This window comes from Pleurodeles waltl, chromosome 7 (genome assembly GCF_031143425.1).
Source record: "Pleurodeles waltl isolate 20211129_DDA chromosome 7, aPleWal1.hap1.20221129, whole genome shotgun sequence".
NCBI classification, from domain to species: Eukaryota; Metazoa; Chordata; class Amphibia; order Caudata; family Salamandridae; genus Pleurodeles; species Pleurodeles waltl.
The window spans coordinates 26,851,711-26,874,307 of NC_090446.1; positions in this window are offsets into that span (position 1 = coordinate 26,851,711).

The following is a 22,597-nucleotide window of genomic DNA, read 5'->3' on the forward strand; positions in this document are numbered from 1 at the left end:
AGCTTCCTTCAGAGGATATATCAGAGTCTGTGCTTTCCCCTCCAGTTTCCACTGTGGTGCTCCCCTCGCCATCCGTCCCACTGGTTCCCTCGGCGTCGGAGGACTCTGCCTCCAGGGTCCTGTGGAATTCAGCTCCCTCTGTCACCAGTGCCTCTGATCCTCCACCAGATGATGCTAATGCACATAGGGAGAGGATGACAAAACAAGAAAGGGGGAGAGAGACAAAGGATACACTTGGTCAATGACTGCAGCAACACCATTGTTGGCGTACACAGCACCCACACACAGAGGACAGGCCTACGGACTATGCAGTGCACTACCAGTGATATGGCTAGTCACCAAGGCATGAGGAGGAGCACATTCCACCAACTGCAGCACACCTGGGACCCACGCAGCCCTGCCTAGAAGTGAATAATAACAAGCTAGGATATCTGTATTTGACAGGCAACCCTTACCCTTCAGGCGACCTACGCTGCTATGTCTGGCCTTGACTTAGGGGCACCCACTAACACACAGCCGTAACCCGGATTCCACCCCAGCAGCCATTAGTTGTAATGATACCCACTGTACTCACCCCCTTGTGGCTGCTGTGATTCCCTCAAGCGCTTATCCATCTCAAGGTAGGCCATCGTCAGTATGCGGGCCATCAGGGGGTCTGGGTTCAATAGTTCTATGGTTACCCCTTCTTCGTTGGGAAGGCTATCCCCAGCTGGGCCTCCGCGGTCTTCCATGCCCAGCGTCTCAGGGTCTCACACCGTTTGCGACAGTGGGTGCTCTGCTTGTCATAGACCCCCTGGGTCTGCACCTTCTTGGCGCTGGTACGCCCTAATCCCTTTTTTTTTATGAGTGATGACCTGCAGAGGTAGTACATACAGGAGAAGTCCATTAAACAAACAATCCTGCCAATAACACACATGGCCCACCATACCCGATCACATCCATATTGCAAAGCACATAGGCTAGCTCACAACATGTACACCGCCAAGAGGAAATCCAGCCAGCCCCCACCCTAACACAATGCCTTCACACACAACTCCTTGCATTCATGCCTCATGCATCAGCCCACAGTGTACTCACCTGTTGGTCTGGAGGCTCATACAGCAGTCTGTACTGGGTAGGACCCCATCCACCAGTCTCTCCAACTCCTCTGAGGTAAAGGCAGGGGCCCTTTCCCCTGTCACACGGGCCATGGTAGGTTCCAGACACAGGTCACAGCAGCACATGCAGTGTAGGTCCTCTCCTGTTGAAGGTCAGGTAGCAAGTGAGTGATCAGATAGAAAATGGCTGTCACGTCCACAGTGGGGCATACCGTCACCGCCGGTGTACATCACCATTGGCCACTGTTCCACATAGGGCTTAATGTTAACCAGTGGTTAACCAATTAACCAACCGTCTCTCAGAATGGCGCACAATGTCATCAGAATTACCTCACTTCCACCTGCCCCTCCACACAGGACAGGCGATGCCATTTCAGAGGGGGAGGAGGCAGGCCCTGGATCAAAACTGCATCACAGTTAAAATTGGACATACAGGACAATCCCACTTAACCATAAAAAGTTTAACATCATGCATTGTACTGTTGTGGCTCCAATGTTCAATTTGTGACCAGGTCCTCACTCTTTTGCCCCATAGATTGCAACTGCTGCGGATGATATCTGCTATCCGTCACCCCACCGAGATCCCCCCTCTTGTGCAAGTCCTATCTGTGCTCCATTTCTTGGCAAATGGTTCTTTCCAAGTGACAATGGGCTTGGCAGCAGGAATGTCACAGCCCATATTCTCAATAGTGCTGACCAGAATGTTGTATGCCCTGATTAAACACATGTGCAGCCACAGTGTTTTCCCCCAAGTGGAGGATTTGGCCACAGGGAAGGCAGACGTCTATGCAATGGGACATATCCCCAACATAATTGGGGCATTTGATGGGACTAATATTGCATTTGTCCCCCACCCGTCGAAATGAACAGGTGTTCAGAAATTCAAAGAGTTTCCACTCCATGAATGTCCAGATGGTGTGCTTGGCGGACCAGTACATCTCCCATGTTAATGCTAAGAATCCTGGGTCTGTCCATGATGCCTTTATCCTGAGGAATAGCAGCATCCCAAATGTGATGGCCCAACTACGGAGGCACCGGGTGTGGCTAATAGGTGAGCCCTGGTTCCTACCCAGTATTTGTTGGTGTTTGGGTGTGGTGTGGGCCATTTAGGATAGTGTGTGGCTAAATTATGTCCCTCGATATTTGCAGCTGACTCAGTATACCCCAACCTATCAAGGTTACTGACCCCTGTGAGGAATGTGTGGACATGGGCAAAAGAACATTACAATGAGGCACATGGGTGATAGAAGGATAATCAATCAAACCTTTGGCCTCCTGAAGACCAGGTTCAGGTACCTCCATCTAACTGGTGGATCCCTGTGCTACTCACCAAGAAAGTCTGCCAGATAATCGTGGCATGCTGCATGTTGCAAAACATTACCTTGGGATGCCATGTGCCTTTTCTGCGGGAGAAGGAGGCAGGAGATGACCGTGTGGCAGCAGTTGACCCTGTGAACAGTGAAAAAAGAATAAAATATTCTCATTCAGTGCAATTCTTTTATTAAATGTATCATTTGGAAACATACACGTGTGCATCAGTGGCATCCACTTGTTCAAATGACATGTGGTTTGCATTCAAGACAGTTGTATACCACAGCAATTGCGAGGCTCCCTATATGCCCTGTATGGCTCAGTTCCATCTGAAATAACCATTATAATGTTAGAATGTGATTAGGGCCCCCTTCGAGGGACAGGTTGTTGTCATTCACACAGACACAAGTGAGTGGCTCCCTCCATTCCAAATCTTTCAGTTGCAGCTTCACCTCTACTAAGCAGGACGGTGTGTACCCTGATGACTAGTCTGTTTGTTGTCAAGGATGCAACAACTAGGCCACTTTGCAGTGCTAAATTTGGATGTTCCATGTACACACTCTGAATTTGGACATACTTGAACAATATTGCCATTGGAATATTGGACTGATGTGCAGAATGTCTTTGGTGATGCGTATAGATCCCACCTCTAACCATCAAGAGTCACTTCATACAGTGCCTCAAAATGATTAGAGCAGATAATCCAATCTACAAGCACATGTAAAATTAATCTATTGAATTTACTATTATGCTTTTTTGAAAACTCTGTTCCATTACTGTCTTGGGGAAGTAAAAGAGTACTAGTAGTAGTAGTATTATTCAGGCATAAGGTAAGCTGGGTGTTGGGATGATGAGCCTCTATTTCACGTCATATCATGCCTGAAAGTCTAGATTGAGCTTCCAGAGCTATCATCCGGTTTGTGGATTGATGGAATGGTACAGAAGAATTAGGAGAATGAGAAAACATTTAATATACTTGTACATAACGTAGATAAGATAAACAGAATAGAACGACTTACCTCTCAATAAAAAACCTTTAATATAAATCTTCATAAAGTAGATACTATAAAAAGAACACAACTGTGTATCTCTCAATAAAAACATTTAAGGTAGATGCAATATAAAAGCATAGAACTATGTATCCCTCAATACTGAGCTGAAAATCTAAAAATATTGACAGGCCCACTCACAGCTGTCATTACTTTCATTCTAAATACTGAGACTTTGTGGTTTTTTAATGAGTGCTGAGCAAACAAATGCTGAATTTGATGGCAAAAATGACAAACGGTATTATAAAACAACATACATTATTTTCAGCATATTACAATGAGAGGTTTAAAGGTTTGGGCAAAGTGGGCAAATGCTCATGGGCCCACCTTCCATGAGGCCACCAAAGAAAGTGAACTTTATTTATATTTGACTTTTGTATCTAAGTATGTTTGGGGTACTAAGCAAGAGCTATTCCAACAGTTTTTTGTTATCCTGTTAAAATACAATATGGTTCACTGTTGTTTAGCAGCATGCAGGCTTGAATTAGCAGAAAAATAGATAGTCAAATTCACATTTGTTCTCTACAGCGTCCCCCAAAATCAGTATTGTAAGGAACCCACAAAATCCTTAAGCTGATTCACATTTAGAGTTCAAGTAGCGCGTGTCAAAGCATATATGTAGCCGTATAAGAACCCATCACAGGAATGCAACATGGCAAGAGAATACGTGATTTATAATAAGAGATGGTAAATTTTCATATGAATAAACATTGATCTGTCATTAATTATGGGAGGGCACTGATTGTTAAACTTGTGACAAAGAGAATGTTGGCGAATAAAATCTTACGATAGGCATAGCATGTTAATCAAGGGCTGAGACCATTCTGTCAATGCTAAATGTATTACATATGTGGACATTCTATCAAAATGATATACATTCAGCTATGAAACAAATTTTAAAAATATCCAAAAATGTGTTATATGCCATTTTTAATACAGTCTTATAGTGCTGATGAGTATTTGATAGGGAGAAAAGAAAGCACAAATAATGTTGCTGTATACTATCAACTGCATCTTACAGTGTTACACAGATGAAGTAAATGAAATAGAATTGACAATGAGAAAAAAAAATCTTAGCTTCAAGGCTGGTGCTAAATAGTTGGTGCCTGATGATCAATGGGAGTTTTTTCCCATTCATTTTTTATGCAGACTAGTGGCAAATGTTTGAGATTAAAGTCATTTGGATACGTAATGAAAGAATGTGTTAAGGGAAACCTTGTACTTCACACTTTAGATATATTCATAAAAATGGACTAATGGATATGTACATTATTTTCAGAGAAGCTAAATGAATGGCACTTTTAACTGCTGGGTGTGCCTTTAAGCATTGCAGATAATAGGTTAGTATTACACTGAAGTTCAAAATAATTTGCATGCTTTGCTTGTACATATTAGTACTTGTAAAAATATGTGATATTACCTGGAGCTTTGCTTTGATTGGTGTGTCATCCACAGACTACATACAAGCTTTAGCTTGTGAATTAGTTAAAGTGACACATTAGTGTATTTTCAGGCTTAACTTTAGGGTATAAACATAGTTGTTAGAATAAATGTTTTAAATTAAACTACAAGAATAATAATGTGCCTTTCTTAGGTTCATATTGTTTTTTGAGATGTATTAATTATCTGACATTAGATAAAAATAAAAACAACCACTGTTGAAGGAGGATAATATACAGTCAACATTTAGTAGGAAAAGTTTGTAAACAGCATTCATAATTTCATTTGGAATAGCTCTTTTCTTGTGTTTACTCAAGGACCCTCATTTAGAAATGAGTGATTGGGAAGGCGGCATCCAGCAAAAAAAATCATTGGATTTTTCTGCCTGCTTTCTTCATTTCCCTTACCTCATTTGGAGTGGGAAAGCTGCTTGTTTACAGTTATGAATCCTCAACTAGATCCACCATTGGGAACCCCATGTGGTGGGCCATTCTTTGTAGGACTTCCAACTGAATGATGTTTCAAGGTACACCCTTTTTAGGGATGTGATACTTATGATATTTTTCCTGCCCACGTAACCATGCAAGGCTGTATACTTCACACAAGTACAAAACAATACCCCCAATGGACTTTGAGAACATTACCGCCACTTCAGGGACATAGCACTCTCCTGTTTCAAAATCCCTGCTTTGGCATTTCAAAATGAAAAATATTCTGCAGGTCCCTCATGGTACTTTAGCGTGGTGGTTTGGCTGTCTTCCCGGATTTTCAATGAAGGTGCTCCTGCTGTGTTGGCAAAAATTCCTGGGAGCGGGGAACTATGAATAGGACAGTTTGGCTATTGTAGCAATTCTGTAGACTCTACCCTCGTTGCCCCTGCCAACATATGGCCTACTCACTTAGATCTAATTGAAATCATTAGGGTATTTTGTTTTAACCTGTCACAGGGTTATGCACCATTCCTTACAAAAAAACTAAAACTATCTAAACCTTACTATAATAGTGCTGTGTGACCAAACTATGGCATGGACTGCACTAGACTCATCAGAGAAAAAAGAAAGTCCTTTGCTTCCAGGAATCCACTAATGCATGCTCACTACAACTTATCAATAACTGTTAGGATTGCCTCTTTTCGCATGATCACACCTAGAGTTTTGTACTGATGCTGCTGTTTTTCAAATAAATTAAATTCTGCCAACCAGAACTCGATGCCAGTGCTTTGAACCTTAAGCCTTATAATGTTAGATTGGCAATACCCAATTGGCTTAACTATACTTACTTATAAGTACCTAACATATATTACCAGAGTTACTCAGGCATTGTAAGTTTAAGTGTCGACCTCAGGGCTGCAGAGCCACTTGTGCCACCATGGCTGTGACAATGTGAAAACATGTCTCCAGTCTGCCACTGCCGCCTGGTAGTACAGTTTTGAACTGCTAACTCGACTTTGGCACTTAAACTGATCGCATAGCCCAAGCCTCCCTTTTTAAGACACAGAAGTCACCCATACATCAGGCCTATCAAGCTCCAAGGTAGGGTGCTGCATAATAAAAAAGCAAGGTATGTCTTTATATATCCTGACATTAAAATTATATTGTTGTTTTATCTGTGGAAAGGGTTGTAGATTTTGCAGCACCAATAGAAGTGCCAATTCGCCATAATAGATTGTTTATGTGCCGGAAGGGACACCTTCCTACACAAAACAATTTATCCCCTCAACGCAGACACCCCTGCGCTATGGTGCATGGTTGGCTCAGGCAGCTTAATTTACCGCCAGCAGAGGGGGAACCACAGGCCTATGCTGTATTCCTGTAAATATGGCATATCCCTGCTTTTCAAAGGTGGCGCAGCAAGGCACTGCTATGGCTTAAATCAGGGCCCAAGTTCTGTGGTCTGCTGCAACACTTTTCCTGTCACAGATGTCTCTATAGCTACAGCTAAACACAGGCAGGTCTTCATCAATCTTGACCCTGCACTGCAATCTTTAGGTGCTTGTTATAGCTTTTTTTTATCCATGCACATTCAAAGTCACCTTCCAGAATAGCTCTACCACCTTAAAAAATCCAGCTCATCTCAAGAAATATATTAACTCTCACTCTGAAGTCTAGAAGGACCCTGCTGGTATCTCTTTTTCATGTTGACTTTGTGAAATGGTTTATTCTGTTGCAAATTTTTTCTTGCCTCCCATATAGGTTGTTGGTTAACCTTTGTTTACTTCCCATGCAGGTTTTTGAGATTGTTTACATGCCTGTTTTCTTGCTGTTCTCTGTTATTTTGTGGTGTGGTATGTTGCCCTTTTTTGGTTGTACCATCTTCATCTGTGTGTCACCACACAATTTTCCTTCTTGTTCCTTCATAAGGTACGCATCTCAGTCATCAGTTTTAACATGTACTGTCCTGTATGGTTCTATTTATTTTGCGTTTCTCCTTCCCTTTTTCTGTTCCTATTCTTCTTCCCTTTATTGGTCACTATTTCATATTCCTATGACTTTCTTTTTTTTCTCCCTTTACTCTACTTCTTCTATTTTTAATATTTTTAAAACCCATCTTACAGCGGTAGAGTCTTTAAAGCTTCTACGTGATTGGATGTGTTCGTTTTTGTCTCCCGTACACCCAAATAGAAGAATGGAGACATTACTCTATTTCATAAAAAGCTAAAATGTACTGTTATTCCTCAAGAAAAACTTGAAGGTCATTGGCTGATTGTTAAATAATATTGCACTGTGTTTAATGTCTATGGTCTGACCTTGTTGGATTTCTCATTCTAGCATACAGTATCTAAGACATGCCTTCAATATATGGAATACTTTTTTGAAGGCATGTTTAAGAGCACCTAGCACCACCTAAGCGTAATTTATTTGATGCTTATGCACCACTAACATAGTTTTTACCCATGCTATAATTACAAAGCGGTGCAGTATATGCATTGCGCCATTTTGTAAAGTGTTGTGCCACATTATGCCTGAGGCAGGCATGATGTATTAAAGGGGGCATTCCGGCGCAAGGAGGCCTGCAAAAGTGGTACAGTGAAATTTAACAGATTAGGTAGAGCTTTGCTGGGAAACTGATTTAGGATGTGTTTTGTCCATCTTAATCTGAAAAAATTCTGGTCTACAACACTCATAGTTTCCAGAACACCTTCTACTACTCAATCTATGTCCTTTTTATATCATAGATTATATCATACTCCTGCATATATAGCCAATGTTTCACATACACATAGTAAAGGTCATAAGCCATATTGACATTTTCACGGTGACCTCATGCATCTTCTCTTTTTATGCCCTCTCACTGCTGCTTTTTGGAGGAAAGTCTGGTCTCAACTTAAATTAATTTTTCATCTCTTTTGTCCTATCTCCTAATCCTTGCTTTTGAAGGAAGCTTATCAGATGTTATCATGCTAAGTTCACAAATAAGAGGATTGTCTATCCTTATGGTAGTCTTAGCATTTCAACAAACACAACTGGAAATGTGGTACTAATATTTAGTTCGAAGCTTGGTGATATAATGTTTGTCATTATAATTGTTTAGATGTCACCTTTGAATTATCGTGCAGACCACATGGTATTAAAGACTTATTTTGGTGTCATTAACTGATTTCTTAGATCTTAAAGCTAAGCATCATCTTAGTTATGTATTTTCTGAAAACTTTAAACTGCTGTTAACTGCCTTTTTTCCCCTGCCTTATTTGATTTATTTTATCTCTTACCAACCATGTATTTTATTTCCTCAAACTATATTAATTAATGCATATTGCTATTCGATCTTCAATTGTTAGTTGATCCTTTCCCTGCTCTCTTTCCTTTCGCCTCCTTATCCTCCTTCTTCCCCAATTAAATATATAAATTGTAAACATCTTTATTTCCTTCTATTTTGCTCACATATTTATGGTTTCAAGTCCACATATGTTACGTTTATTACTCATGGTTATTTTTTTTAATTTTTAATAAAGCTTCTTAAACTAAAAAATAAAAGATTTTTGCTGAGTGGTTTGATGGTATTTTCACTAGTAGTAGGAGTGGGACACAGTGAAAAAATACATCATCCCACTTGCAAAACTTGACGGGAGTGGTAGAGGAGGGGATTCTCGGTAGAGATTATGAGTATGTGGTCGCAGCAGTCATTAGCATAGCTAGCATCAGGTGAATAGTGGAAGTTTTGGTTCACAATAGTAATTTTTAATTCAGCTATGGACAAGCCTTTCAAAATATTTGTGAGTGAGTCAGCCATTTTGATCCATAATGTGAAAATGGTCTATAATTCAAATGCAGATTAAAATACCCAATAATCAAATACACTGCGGAGGTACTGATGCACAAGGGCAGTAAATCAGGATCAGTTTTACTTCCTCAGATTTCAGTCCTCCCTTTCTTTTGTGTGCTAATACATTAAAAGGCATATGAATAACGTATTTTAAGATTTTATTTGAAATGTCAATTCAAGAACCAATAAATCCCTTCTCTAGGGCTAATTTTCTCCTGCACCAAGAACGTCAGTGGTTATGATTGTATGGGTATGATGGTAAATATTTTTGGAAGGAACATTTACACAATGACTTCAGTCCCTGTGCCCCCTCCTAGGATCAGCATCAAATGAATCAATGTGTCTAACAAGCTACCTTCTAGGTACATGCTCAACAAGTTACTCAGCCCTATATAATGCAAGTGCCTCATGTTTTGGCATGGCATTGTACTATGTTTTACTGTTTTTATCGGATAGCTTCTGTATTTTAAATATGAATTCACATGTTCTGAAATTATCCAGTGTTTGAAAGTATGAGTATACAAATTGAGACAGAAGGAAAAACCCTTGAATTGGTTCAATGTGATTTTTATCAATGTTCTCTGTTTAATTACATAATTCTCAGTTTAAGGAGATGGACCAGGTACATTTGAACAATGGCTAATCACCAAAGCTAATATCTATTAGTTACTAATGTAATGTTGTCTTTTGGCTAAAGTTGTTTTGGTTTCATGCAAGGTTGTGTTGTTCCACCAGATTAATGTATGTTGGAAACATAAAAAAAAACAACCAAACCACAGTTACAGACTTCATTATTTTAGGATTGTCTGATAATCCAATGTTACAGTTTCCCCTTTTCATTCTATGTTTACCTTATCTCCCTGGTAACTCTAGTAGGAAACACATCAATCATCATATTAGTATGCTATGATTCTTACCTGCTTACCCCATGTATACTTTCCTCTGCAACCTGTGCTTTATAGATGTCTGTTACTCCTCTGAAACATTTCCCGAATGAGTGGAAATACACTTCTTGCAGCACAAAGCTATTTAATTTGCTGGTTGTATGACACAGGAATATTTCATTGGCACTAATGCAATCATTGAATAAAATACACTAGCCATTATGGCATTTGACCGCTACTTGGCAATCTGCAAGCCCTTGCATTACACTGTCGTCATGGCTAAAAGGCTCTCTCCTTTTCTCAGGAGTACCATGGTCTACTGGCTTCTTGAATTTAATTCCATTACTGTATTGATATTTGGACTCTTCTTCTGATGCTCCAATTTGATCAACCACTTGATTGGGCCCTCATTTACAAGGCCCTTTTGCCACTGGAGTGTCACTTTCAGTGATGCTCCAGTGGTACTGTGCCCTTTTCCACATTTACAAGGCAGCGTTAAGCTACTTTGTGTGCCTTAATGCTGCCTTGTAAATATGCCACCCAATACTCAGTTTTCTGGGGAAGAGGGGTGTTCATGGGGTGTTGATGTGGGCTTTTCCACAATCCACCCATTGCTTTCGACACTACCTCAGATTTATGAGAAATCATAAACATGAGGCAATGCCAAAAACGAATGCCACATCAGGGCTAGCGTTATAGTGGCACAATGAGGTGAAATACTTACACATAGAAAGAGCAAAACATAATTAATGATTGTTTATTTGCAGGACGGTGTCCCTTCCTGCACATAAAGAATCATTAAATAATGATGTTTTGCTTCTTCTATGTGTAATGAATAAAACAACGTGACAGATGATAAAATGTAACAAATACACATCATTGATGGATTATTCATTGTCTCACAAGTGTTCTAATCTGCAGTTAAAAGTCTTCCGATGTAGTTTTGAAGACAAGCCCAAATAGTGCCCCAACGTGATGTAAATATGTGTATTTCACGCTCATGTGAGGAGGAGAGCTGACCTGCATGCTGACTTTCGAACTAGGGAATAAGATTCCACTCCTGTGATTATGAGCAAATCACATTGGGCCTCATTAAGAGTCTGGCAGTCCCAGGACCGCCATGTTGGAAGTGGCAGTCATACTGCCAACAGGCTGGCGGAGAAGACCATCAAATTAAGACTTTGGCAGTATTTCCTGTGGAATATAGCCAAAGCACCACCACAGACGAGTGAATGCACCTGCAGGCCGGCGGAAATCCATGTTTCTGCCAGACATTTTACAAGCCTGTACATCATCAAGAATTCCACCGCGGAAACCCAGGCGGAAACTAACTCTATAAAAGGAAACACTCATCTTCAGGAAGCCATACTCGTCTTGAGCCACCATACAACCAGAACTAGACATCAGTCCACAGCTCCTGCTTGCTGAAAGACTTCACTGCCGGTGACGGCAGTATCTGTAACTACACACACTTACCTGTTACTGTTGTATATTGTTAATTATTTTAAACTTACACAACAATAAGGGGGGGTGTGGGTGACACTAACAAGTAACTGTACATTGACATGCATACTCACATACAGTCACAAAGACAACCAAACATACACAGTACACACTCTACAGCCGGTACACACACACACACACATCAAAAACACACACACACACTCACAGAAACACAGCACAAGCCTAGTCTCACACAATACCACATAACACCACAACACATCACAACAACACCACAACTGCACCACCGTCAACACATTGGCAAGCACTCACAATAGACACTACCCAGAGACACATCACAGATACAGCACAATATGCAACCAACTGGGAAAAAACACACACAATTACACAATCATACAACTTACCAATCAACATACACGTCACACACACATCACATTGTACATATCATATCATGCACAAAACACACACTCACACAGTCAAAGCACACAAAGCCACGCAACACAGAAAAAAACAGATGTCAACACAAACACCACACATTACCTTGACAACAACATGTCTGCTAAATACACATGCCCATCACACAACACACACCCTATCCCTAGGGGACTCAAGCACTTCATAAACTCACTAATACTGGCCAAACAACACAGGAAGCACAAGCATCACATACACACAAATACTGACACACAACCAATGTCAGCCAGGAACAACTCTAACCTAGTAAAAGAAATTCAGGACAAATATGTAACCAGGAAACCAACAACTGGTTGGTCTGAATATATTTTCAGGAGAAATAAGAATACAGTCAAAAAGCATAGGCCAGTCCATTGTTCAATGTATGTGCACCAAAGGCACATACTGGTGCCCCGAACTTGTAAACTCCATAGGTAGGGGCATCAAGGGCACAGGCAGGCACCTCAGGGATTATCTGTGGAGGTGGAGGCAGAGGGGATGGTTTGGGCTTAGGCTTTGTGGGGGGGGGCTTCAGAATTTGGCTTAAGTGGGGGTTTTAGGTGTAGGTTTAGGCTTGGGGGACGGTTGGGTCTTCATAGGAGGGGTAGACATTTTGGTGGGGGAATGGAATGTGTACCTGTAGGGAAGTATGTGAGCCCTTGGAGGTGGAAGGGATTGACTTGGGGAGGGAAACCGCACATTTAGGAGATTCACTGGGGAAAAGGGGTAGTGAAAAAGGCAAACTCAGATAGGAATATTTTTCACACACACTGGGATGGTCATAGTAAAAGGGTTTGGGTATGGAGGGCGACTGAGTTGTTGTATGAGGTATTGGTGTGGATGTCTTGGGTGCATGTTTGTGGTGGGTGTCTGTTGTGTGGGTGAGTAAGGGTGTGTATGCGTTTTGGGCTGAGGGGGGTGGAGGTGCTGGGAGATGCCGTGGTGGGAGCATGGCTGTCTGTTGGGGTAGTGACTGCAGGTATGGTGGATGTGCCAGATGTAGGAGTGTCAGTGGTTGTGGTGTCTGTGGGTATGGTGCCGATGGTGGATGTCCGAGGGTCTGCTGTGGTACTGTTTGTGGTTAGGATAGGTGTAGTGGCTGGATTTGTGAATATTGGCATGGTGTCTTCAGGTGTGTCAGGTGTGCTGTCTGTGATGCTGAGATGCTGAGGGTGGTGGGGGTGTCAGGGCAGGTTGTGACTGTTGCTTTGTGAGCATCTGAATGTTGTTTGTGTGAATGCCGGTGGAGTGTCCTGTGGTGCCTTTCTGTTTATGTACTTTAGCTGGGTCAGAGAAGAGGGGTTTGGGATTTGGAATAGGAAGGTGGTGGGGGGGTAGACAAAGGGTGACTGGCTGCCATCAGTGTGGAGGCCAGAGCCTGAAAGGATCTCTGTAGGCTAGTCAGTGGGCTAGTCAGTGCACTGTGACTGCCCCCCAGGAATGCATTACTCTGTTGGATTTGAGTTGCCAGTCCCTGGATGCCATTCACAATGGTTGACTGACCCACAGAAATGAACCTCAGGAAGGCAATAGTCTCTTCATTGAGGGCAGCAGGGCTAACGGTGGCAGGGGCAGAGGTGCCTGCAGCAAAGGAGATGCCCACCCTCTTGGGTAAGCTGTCATGGCCAACTGGGTGGGGAGCTACATGGAGAGGTGATAGTAGAAAGGGGGGTGTTAGACAGAGATAGTTCTGGGATGGTCCCAGATGTGTCGTCCACTGCCAGGGAGTCTCAACCAGATGAGAATTCTGAAGATGATGAGGTGGATTCTGTCTCCCCCGTGGCACTCCCCTCACACTCCACCTTTCTCACCGCTACAATGCCACCATAGCAGTAGAGTGTGAGAGCTCAACCACTCACCCGAAAAAAGCAGGTTGTCTGCAGGGGCGATGGCTGTTCACCCGTCATTCCAGGACACCTCTCGGCACTATAACACGATTTGGATGACCGAGAGGAAAAGAGAGATACTGCCATTGCTGCCTAGTCCTGCCGGTCCCCTACTCTTGAGGGTGCAGGTGGTTGGTGTCACTCCATTGTTGAGGGGTTAGGTTCTATATGGGAATACGGGAGGTATGAGTGACGTGCTGCCCGCTAACCAACTAACTCTCACGCACTCACTAAAACCCCCAGATACTCACCTGTCACTCAACTTACTTGCTTGTACTTTCTTTCCACTTTGTAGGACTTGCAGGAATGTGCCACTATTGCCACTATTGCCTGGGACTTCTCTCCATCCTATATTGTGTTAAGTAATCACTCTTGACGTTGTTGTACACTAAAACACTTGAAACCGGAATATTTTCTTCCAACAAGCAAATATGCATAAGCACTGGTTGAACAATAAAGCTTAGAAGACTTGTGACTATCACTGACATTGAATATGGATCAATGCTAAAAATTATTTTTAGGAATTTGTGATTTTGTTAGTAACAGGCAGCACAAACACAAACATTAATGAGGGTTATATTCTTACAACAGGTTTTTTAGGACTGTTGCTTTCTTTCACAGGTCTCAAGTTAAAGACAACAAGCGGTTGAAAAAGAGTAATAATAAGAATAATCAAGGCTAAACAGTCTTTCAGACATTCTTGCTAACCACCTTAAATGTCTTTCTGAAATGAAAGTCATCAAAGTATTTTTCTAAAATACAGGAAGGATTAGTTCAAAAGCATTCACACTCCTGAAGTGCCTTTTATTTTGTCACTTAGCTTGATTGGGAGAAGTCCTGGATCCTTGTTGCAACAGTGAGTAGACCTCTGGGAATTCTCTGCTGAGCTGGCTCTCAGCCTCATCTTAGTCCTTTCCCTGGTTACCGGGCAGCAGTGAAGGAGCTTGGAGGAGTTGGCTGAACCTCTTGACCTCAGCTCTGCACAAACAGAAAACAAAGCTAAGCACTGCCTGACCTTTGTGAGGCTATTGATAGTCTCTCTAAGAAGAAGTCAGTGTAGAACATGGCAAACAGAAGAGCACAAGGGTGTTGCCTAGCAACCAGGATAGCAGCTGTCTGGAAACATGCAGAGTCTCAGGTGTTTAAAAAACGGCCTTGTGGGAGCAGAATAAAGCAGAACAAACAAGCCTTGGCAATGGCAACTGTGCACATTAACAGCAACAAGTACCAAGCCTTAATTAAACCCAGGAATGGCGATTCAATTCAGTTGACAACTTTCATTATTTAACATAACAGGATTGAGCCAGCACCCCTGGGATAGCTGGCTGCACACAACACAAGAACTAAACCTGGACGAGGTAATCACAACATAGCACAATCACACTAACCATTCTATGACAAGCTGACTTAGTAACATGACTCTGGGTCCCTATCCACAGCAACATAGTTAACCAACAACTAAGTTATGGGAAATAGTGGGCACATTGATTTCCACATTTCACATACACAAAATCTACATATACTTTCAATATTAGCTGATGTCATGTACCAGTAAAGGAACCTTATCATATGCAAAGCACAAGGCAGCATGATGCATAGAAGCACAAATCATTTCATGTCAGAGAGTTCAAAACCTCCATAAATGAATTTTGAAAACAGTCACCTACTATATTTGGCATATCAAAATATGGAGTATAATAGAGTCTAAACATGTGTCACCAACACTTGTACCCATTCTTATGTAGGAAAGGATGATACATACTTTGTTGACCTGCTCATCATAGTCATTCTCTACCTATAAACAAAGTCTTAAACACTCATAGGGGTCTATTTAGCCCATAGCATTTACCCACAGACAACCACAGGTAGCATATCTACTGATTAAATACAATGGACAACTGTCATGTGCATGAGGCCACATATCGTTGAATGTATCATGATTAGTGGCAACATCAATAGCCCAGTTTCTGAGTGGCAACATCACTATCCATACTTCAGACATGAGTAGTCTTACATCTGTATGGGAAAGTGTCAATGACACAAACCACATCTGAGGATACCATGATAGAGGCATACATCTTGAGGCAAGCCAAATGACTGACTACATATACCATTCCACCTACATGTGAATGTGAACTGCCACACCTGCACCACAATGTAGTCAGAGCAAACAATAGGTTTCCATACTAAAGGCATTCAAAACATATCCAGAATAACAAAGGAAAGTATGTTTATGATACATTACAATGTTTATTTATGACAGAACCTTACAATATACACATGATGTTGGCAAAACCCAGTGAAGAATGCAACTGTTAATAAGATGTATTGGCCTATTTAGCATGCCCACAACACAATGGCTAACGAAATAGCTATTTAGCCACTAACCATCCAAGGAACATGCACATAGTACTAACATTTAGAGCTCTAATATCAATATATGTGTTGCAATAGTAGTCTAGCAATGCCTCCATGGCTTACAACATGTAGGATGTCCACTCAGATGAGACATTACAGGGGCCAATGTACAGCCCTCTCTTACCAAATGAGTTCACCACATAACAGCTCTGAGTAGGTTTAGCAAATATGGCATATGAAATGTCAGGTGGACATGACAGCCTCATATTAAGTTATCACTCATCAGAATCCTCATGAAAAGTAGGAATTATTTCAACTTGTCAGACTCTATGTTGCACATAGATATGGATCAAAGGGCATTAAAATGGACAGAGGCCAAAGACCTGAACAACTTACCATCATGATATTGGGAATATGAATCTGTAGGTGGCAAGGAACAACCAGAAGGGTATGTGAAGCAGTATAGTGGTACACATATGACACAGTCACATATGCATCATCATATGCTTTTGTACAGAAGGGATAATATAGGAGAGTAATGTGTCCCTATGCTCAATAGAATGTGCACACAGGTATACCAATGTTGAGGACTGGACATCTATCTGTTCATTGGAGAACTTTGACCCTTTGCACTTACCACATTGTCACAGCTTAGATTCTATCACTTCATACACTGACCTGGGATATGGATGAAAATGCGGTAAGTCAGTACTTACCCCTTTGTGGCTGCTCTGCTGCCCTCAAATGTCCATCCAACTCAAGGTAGGCCACCGCCAATGTGGGCCATTAGGAGGGTCAAGTTCTGACAGGCCTCTGAGGTTTTCTGGGCCCAACATCTGAGGTCCTCCCACCACTTCCTACAGTGGGTGCGCTGCCAGCTGTAGACCCACAGAGTCTGTACTTTCTTTGTGATGGCATACCAGATCCAACTTTTCTGATGGACTGCATGGATTACACAGACAAGAGGAGAAAATCATGTCCACATGCACCATCCCAAAACAAGAAGGGTAAAAAAAAAGCTAGAGTAAGTAACCGTACAAATACTTTCTCCAACATCCCCTTCTATGTGCAATGACCATCTGCAGTCAGGCCATGCGTGAAGTGGAGTCAGGCATACACATGCATATCCAGTACCAGGTGTTGGCTAGGGACATATGACCAAACCACAAGCATGTCTTTAAACATGATATAAGTATACAACTATTAATAATACCACCTTCAATTATGATGTTATACAGTTTTTAGGTGGGTCAGGATGGATACATCACACACTCCCTACTATGTGTCAGGGCTCAAAATCTGACTGGTTGGTAAGTCATATATGTGTGTCTGTACCTTTTATCTGCCACCATATATGTGGATGTCCAAGATTAATGTTTGGATTGTTGTAACTATACCTTACAGGGGACTCTGGCTACCAAAAGCGTCCTTGGTGGTTGACACCAGTGAGGTACCCAACCATGCGTGTCATGGAGTGGACATTCGGGCTCCTGAAGTCAAGATTGCGCAGCATTGATAAATCTGGAGCACCCCTCTTCAACTCTCTCAACAAGGTTTGTCAAATGAGATGTAAGATACCATTTGTTAGACTTGGCTTCCTTGGTGTGGTCTCCCTTTACTTTTTGCTTCTACTTCCCAGGTTGTTTCTGTATGCTGGACTCTGTTTTGCTGTTTTCTTTTCTCTGGACACTTTACCACTGCTGACCAGTTTGCTGTATAAATTATATGTGTACATTGGCTTATCCATGATTGGCATATTTGATTTACTAGTAAGTTCCTAGTAAAGTGCACTAGAGGTGCCCAGGGTCTGTAAATCAAATACTACTAGTGGGCCTGCAGCACTGGTTGTGCCACCCACATTAGTAGCCGTTAAACATGGCTCAGACCTAATACTGCAGTGTCTGTGTGTGCAGTTTAAACTGACAATTCGACTTGGCAAGTGTACCCACTTTCCAGGCCCGAACCTTCCCTGTTTATACATTTAAGGGACCCCTAAGGTAAGCCCTAGGTAGCCCCATGTGCAAGGTGCAGTGTATGTTAAAGGTGGGACAAGCACTGATGTGTTTTACATGTCCTAAGAGTGAAATACTGCCAAATTAGTTTTTCACTGTTGCAAGGCCTATCTCTCTCATAGGTTAATATGGGGGGGGCTGCCTTTAAATATCCTTAAAGTACAGATTCCCGTTGGGAGCAGAAAGAAATGTGGAGTTTGGGGTCTCTTAACTCACAATTTAAAAATACATCTTTTAGTGAAGTTGATTGTTAGATTGTGTGTTTGAAAAAGCCACTTTTAGAAAGTAGGTGTTTTCTTTCTTAAACCATTCTGTGGATCTGCCCGTTAGTGGATTCCCTGTCTGGGTCAGTTTGGCAGTTGGGCTGTTTGTACCTCTCCTCTAAACAGTGACACAAAGGGAGCTGGGTAGAAACCCACACAAAGACCGCCATGCGGGGAGACCTTTGCAGCACTACCCGACCCAGGCTGGTAAACAATGCACCACCGACCTTGCGGTTAAGATCAACGCTCCACCTGCATCGCGGCTGGGATATCGACGCAACGTGGCTGGAGACATGATGCGCAACACCCTCAGTGGCTACTGATAATGTAGTGCGGTTTCTTGATACCGCGTGACCGGATTTCAATGCAGCATCGATGGGCATACAAAATCAACCCAAATCTGAGGTGCCCATCTGGGGTCCCCCATCACTGTCTTGCAGGAGGGAAGAAATGATGCACGCACACTCGCCTGTGCAGCTTTATTTTGACCCTACCAAGGTACTTTTGTCCAATAACAGCATTCTCGCTGTTTTGTAAGGATTAAGACTCACACTTATTCTTTTTAAAAGTCAGTTTTGTTTTGATAAATATTACCTATTTATTTAAACCTATGTTGTGTCATTTTGTAGTGGGTTCAATGTGTTACTGTGTGTGCTGATACAAATACTTTACACATTGCTTCTGAAGTTAAGCCTTTCTGCTCATGCCAAGCAACCAAGGGGCGGAGCGGGGGTTAACTAATGGTGATTCTCCTTTACCCTGACTGGAGTGAGGGTCCTTGCTTGGACAGGGGTAACCTGACTGTCAACCGGACTGACATGTCCCTAACTTAAGAAGTCTGTGGTAGTGTATGACACCTATGCTGAACCACTGAAGTTAGCAGCAGTACTTCACTATGTGGGTATGTACAATACAAATGATTTGTGTCATGTAAATAATACATTGGCAATGTAACATGCATCCTGTTTATACAGTACATGTGTAATGACCATGATAAATGTCTTCATTAGAGAGGAACATTTTGGTAAAAGATATGGTTGATACGTCACACTAACACATGATCTGTGGTTGAGTGGTATTTATTGGGAAGTGCACAGCAAAATGAGTGTCAAGAATCAAAAATAACAAAACAATGAAGGGTTCAATCATGGTGGATGAAATCATCAAGGTAGCTGCTACACCATTTGGAAACTCAAGTCCAGTGTCCTTGTACCATAGGAAAATGGAGATAGGTTTCAGAACAGTCAACAGGATGTATCTGTGCCACACAAGTGGAACCAATCAGTAGAGGTTCACCTCCTGGCAGTGGGTTTGGTCTTAGCATCTGCTCCTCCTGGATGGCTGGGTGGACATCCACATTTGTGAGGGAGTCCTTCTGATACGGCCGGTGGGGTGTCTGAGGCATTCCCTTCTCCTGACAGGACCTCCATAGGACTGGCAGCCACTGATGTAGATTGGCCTGACGTTTCATTGCTAGTGGAAGAGGCCTGATGCTGGGTACAAAACCTACTGAGAGTTGTATTCATGTCCCTCAGCACCCCAGCAATGGAAGCCAGGATGGCATTTTGGGCCTGCCACTACTGCATAGATGCCTGGTGATTGTCCCTCTGCAGCTGTTGGATCTCTCCCATCATGGTCATTTCCTGGTCCATCATGCCTTGGGGATGTTGGTAGGCTCCCAAGACTTGGAAGATAGTGTCCTGGTCAGTTATGTGCTTTGGATCCCCCATCCTCTGCCCCACACCATCCCTGCCACACACCCTACCCCCCACTTACCTGTGCCCCTGAGACTCAGGTACATGTACTGAGGGGCACATGATGGAAGACAGGTTTGGGGGCTAATGGTTGCCTGTGATGTGGAAGCAACAGGGCTGGGAGGAGTCGACCTGGACAGGGTGAGGCTCACAGTTGTTGACCTACCAGGTGTCTCTAATGGGCCAGCTTTTTCACAATTCAAAATCCAATGCCACTTATGTTGCAGAGATGAGATCAATGAGATCCACATAAAAATCTAAATATATATACTGACAAAGAAATAAAATTAATCTTTACCATCCCCAAAGACATCAAATCAATTTCACAGTAAAATAAAATGTATTACACATAAGCAGTAAAAGAGTATCACTCATACCTTAATATGGGATAAGAAGCATCACAGGACTTATTAGCTTACTAAAACAAATACAATAAAGTCAAAAGCAAGTTCCTAGTATCCATAACTTAGACATCAAATCAAACATCATTAATATAACTTTACAAAATGTTTTTAAAAATTAAAAATTCTAAAACAGAACATTTAATTTGGTGGGGTATGCAGTGCATTTAGGAACATTGGAACAGAGGAAAATGATAATTGCAAACAAATATGCCTCAACCACGTTGGCCGGCTAGATGATAGAGCAGGACCTGTAAACAGGACATGATTGAGATCCTCCATGCCCTTTGGCACCAATTGCAGATTGTCGAGATCCCGTACCATTTAGACAGCAAGGAGTTTAGTGGGAGCAAGCCCTGTCTTAAAAGAAACCAGAAGTGTCTCAGGCTATGAGGTAGATTCCAATAAGCACAGGATTGCATTTTATTTGCCATGTATGAGTCTATCACAGTTTGGCTGATCTTTTATTTGTGCAAGCCTCTCTGTCTAAATGTAAGCTTAGAGCAAAAGTGGCTTTTTAAACTTGCCTTTAATTGGTGTATTGAGAGCAAGAGTACTACTATAGGGTCCAATTGCAGCATCTCTTTCGCTACCACGAAGTTCCTTTGGATTGATGACATTTTCTAAACTGCCCAAAACGTCTTTCTTTATGCAAGATCTTAATGAGTCATTATCACAATTGGCAAGATATGGGGCCCAGTGCACTACCCTTGTGAGGCCCTGAACAAAAGCACTGCTCAAACCCAATTCTAACCGTAGAGCTGCTATGGAAGAGGCTGAAAGCAGTGAGATTAAACTGCTAAGAATGTGACCTTCTATCATGTTTAGACAGCTCCAATCAGAGACGTCAATTAGTTCTATACCAGACAGCAGGGAGGCAGGAATTTTAGCTCGATAGACCTCTAACAGGAGTGAAAAGTGCCTTCTCCCTGTAGCTATTTAAAATGTGCCTAAACCTTTGGCCTAAGAGAGGGCTTTGGATATATTTGTTTCTATATGAGCTCTCTCTCTTAAATTCCCATATATTGTTTTATCCAAAAAAACACATACGAGTTAACAGTTTCTAGTTTTTGGGGACCCAAGGACAGTGCATAATTTCTGTAGTGCGGCTTCTTCCTCCCATGGAAACACATTGTTTTACTTTTAGTTACATTGATCTTCATGACGTGCTTGTCTGCAAATTGTTGTAAAGCCTGCAGGTGTCAATTTAACTCTTTAGGGGTAAGATAAAAAATGATGATGTCATCTGCATACAGTAGACAAACAATAGCCTTTCCTCTGAGTATTGGGGCAATAATCTTGTGTTGAGACAAGTATTCCAGTAGGTCATAGATGTAAAAGGAGAAGAGGAGTGGGGCAAGTAAGCAGCCTTGTTTTAACGTGTTAAGAGTCGGAATAAGTTGTGACAGGCCCTTATGGCCACCCATGATCACCCTACACCAGGTATCCGAGCGAAGGGCAATCACTAAATTTAAGAGGGGGCCTGTTATACCGAATTTCGACAGCTTATTCCACAACAACGAATGATCTACTCTATCAAATGATGTGGAAAAGTTGATAAGAGCTGGTAGAGGACCCCAACCCTTACTATCACATATTTTACAGTTAGGAATTGAAGATCAGTTATATCATCAAGCGTTCATGTCTACTCCTGAACCCAGTTTGTTCCAAGGGGAGAATTCTATTTTGTTTCACCCATTCATTGATTTGAGCCAATACACATTTAGCAAATTGTTTACCCACTGCATCAAGAGGGGTGATATGATGATATTTCTTGAAAAAAGTGACTGAAATACGTCCTGTCCAAGATAGGGGGACCTTTGAGGTTGTATACCATTTTTTAAAGATCAGATAGAGAATTTTACTCCAAAGAGTTGGATTTTTTTTAGTACAGAAATGAGGCCCATTGCTGCTGAGGCATGCATTTCTTGAATTGCAGATGTAATCTCTACTTCAGATGGGGTT